This window comes from Electrophorus electricus, chromosome 8, assembly GCF_041902795.1.
Source record: "Electrophorus electricus isolate QZ-2024a chromosome 8, ASM4190279v1, whole genome shotgun sequence".
Taxonomy (NCBI): Eukaryota; Metazoa; Chordata; class Actinopteri; order Gymnotiformes; family Gymnotidae; genus Electrophorus; species Electrophorus electricus.
This window is the reverse complement of record NC_137504.1, coordinates 23611548-23615000: the sequence shown is the minus strand read 5'-3', so window position 1 is coordinate 23615000 and position 3453 is coordinate 23611548.

Sequence of the window (3453 nt, the reverse complement as noted above, 5' to 3'; positions counted from 1 at the left end):
GATCATATATTTGCTAGACTGGTCTTCTAGAGTTTTCAGCAGTGGTTTCACTGGTGAAAAACATTTAATGTGCTTATACATTCAGGAACAGGTCCATTGTCTTACAATTCTGCAACTGCTCACAGTCAAAGTAAAATATCAAAAACAATCTCCCATTTCATCCGCATCTATATGTAAAGATTTTTGTCACTGGTGACTGGATGAGTGGCCATCCGCTAGATATGAAATGAAGGGTCAAGGGTGGAGAATGCCAGTCCCACACACACTCTATTAGAGTTAACCCAGTCTGATGATATATTTTTTTATCTGATGATAAAATAAGTAAGTAAATAAATAAATAATTTGTGAATAGTCCCAAGTTTAACCTCTTTAAGAATGTTAAATCCTAGCATTCAGTTATATTCCTGTTTAACCATGTTTCAAAGTTACTGTGGAAACTTTGTGAAGGATAAATTTGTATAGCTTTATTGGCATTTGTAGGCCTATTGCTTCAAAAGAGCAAAAATGCTAACTCATCCACATGATGAAAGAGAGCTGAAAGAAACTTTCACAAGTTTTCGCATCTTTTGGCTGCAATGGAAAATAACAAGTTCTCTGTTTTCTCTGGCTGACTAGCCACTAGCCCTGTATCTCAAAAAGTTCACTTTAGATGTATATCTGAAAGGCCGCCATTTTGAAGATAATAAGTTGTCCATTATGATACTCTTATTCTTGGATGGCAGTTGTTCACAGAAGCTGATGTTGTGAGAAAAAGGTTGATGAATTATTTGGATTTCTGCAAGAATGACTCCTTAACCTTGAGCCAAGGTTCATCATAGTCAAGTGATATGAGTAAATAAATGCTGTTGAACAACCAACACAACATTTAACAACACATTTTCTAAACAAATGGTTTAAGCAATCAAGTAATGATGGCTGAAAGACATACAGAACCCTTATATTTAGTAACTAGTGGAATTTCCTGTGATGACAATGATGTCTGCAGCTCCAAAACAAGCCTGTGCATTGGTTAGAATTTCTTCATACAAGTGGATTCCATTGATCTAAAAATAACTGCAAGGCAACCAACCCCCAAGGCACTGGAGCAGACCTCCACCATCATGCTCTGGCCACACCTCCTTCCAGACACACCTACCCTCTGAGTTTCCCCGCCACTCACCTGTTCCACATTCCAAGAATTCACTGTGATTTGAAATAAACTGTCTCAGGTGACACATTTAAAGTAGTACATTATTTTTTATTACATATAGCGCACCGAATGCTAAAATGCTGTTTGACTGTCATGATGTTTATTTATAACAATATATTTGCTATGCATAGTGCATGTTCAAGGCTGTGCATTGCTGACTGGTCATAAAAAAAGGAGGAGTGAGCTTATCACTTTCCCAAAGAAACCTCATTATGAAAGCCAGCGTTTCAATGAACGTTTGCATGACATTTATAAGATAGTGGTTACATTCAACATTAATCTGCAACTGTGTGTTTGTTTATATTCCTATTTGACCTTTTGTAAGAGGAAAATGTGTTCCTAGGTGTGATCTCATTTAAAATGTAAAATAAAGTGTAGAGGGTAGAGACCTAGTCACTTGCAAGATGACCACTTACAACAGAGACCAGATTGCTTTTGCTGCAGTTGGGCCAATTTCAGTCATAACAGCAGTGACACTGACAAAGCACTGAGGTATTTGCAGGTTTTACACTAAATAAATAGCTTTCCAGATGTTTTAAATAATTAGATTGTTTGATTGCCTCTTATACTAACTGTGCTTTTCTTCTAAGATTCTTCCTCACTATAAAATATCAGTTCTTAATGGGTTAGGCATGCTGCTTCTTCATTTGCTTATTCATAATCTCATTGTTTTAAAATGAAATTATCTGTCTTTTTTGTTTTTTGTTTTTTGTTTGTATTTGTCAAAGTTAATTGGGTCAATAATATATGAAGAAAGTTATACAACCAAGCATAGTTTGGAAACCTGAACAACCAAAATTCTCAATAGGAGGTCCGTAAAATAAAGTGACCAATTTTTTTTTTTAATGGGGTTAGATTCAGCTAGGCCACTGGATCCTTTTGTATGAAGAATCTGTTCTTGCACAGACTTTGCTTCTGTGCCAGACTGTTTGCCATAATGTAACTGCAAGGACAGGGAGAACAAATAATTCAAAGGATGGAAGAAGATGGTAGATCTTCAGTGCCAGCAGAATTGCACATCAGCTCAACACCATCTGGCCCTGGTGTAATTACAGTATGGATTTAGTTGCACTGTGACTGCAAATTTCATGAGAGATCACCTGTGCAAGCACACCATGTTTGACAAAACTGTGGTGCATTAGACATATCAGGAATATGCAACAGGGTAGGAGGACAAGTTGTTGTCAATGTTCAGTAGTCTATAGATGGTGAATGTCTTTCCATATGCCATGATAATGATGTCACATTTGCCTTTGCTGGTGAAGCTGCTTTTAGCAACTGTTCATCAGTCACAATGAAAGGTGTTTGTGCTTACATGGTGCTGTTCTTGAATTGAAAGGGCTACCATTATGTAGCCCTGCCAGGACTGAAGGGGAGATTCCACATCAGGCTAGTCTTAAATCTAACGACACTGCAGGCCAAGCTTACAGACTCCCTGGAATGGAATCAATCACCACCTACCAATACAGCAGTGAGCTGTATGTTACAATTTTAAGGGTACTGCATGCATATCGACAATGCACTGAATTGACTAATTGCACAGCTGGAGGGCAACAGTGGCAAATCAATATGTAAGCAAAAAATCACATGAATACATGAGATCCAGACCACTGCGATTGTCTATTTTTCTTCTGTTGTTTACTCTGAAATGTAAATGCATGAAAAAATGCTTAGTTTTTCTCTTCCTTAAACTTGAATGAGAAGCCATGTTTTCATATCAACAGTCCTGAACAGGCATTATCTATTGATCAGTTTAGTAAGTCCTTTGACTAACAAATTATGCATATGTGCATGTTCAGCCCTGCCTTATATCGGCTGATATATAACAGAGGACAGGCCTAGTATAGCTACAGTGCCAAACACACTAATATTGTGTCATAAAAGACAAAAATATTTTGTAGTCTGATCCCAGCATAACTGCCAGACAACATGAATTGATCATGTACTCATACATGATTATGTGGATGTTACATACTTTATTAATGTTCATGACGACTGCATTAAGACATAACTACTGCATTAAGACATAACTACTTCATTAAGACATGACTACTGCATGATTTTCCTGTAGAGCACTGTTTTTTCATGTTGAAACATCATGGCTGACATTGGTGTGTGCGACCATGTCATAGTTTTGGAAGTGTTCATTGAGGTGTAACCAGGAACATAGGGTATGCCTGTAGAAAAAGCTACATAAGTGAAACTTGCCTTTGCTAATGTAGACCTTGAACTGGGTCAGCTGATGAGGGGCTGATGGAATGAGC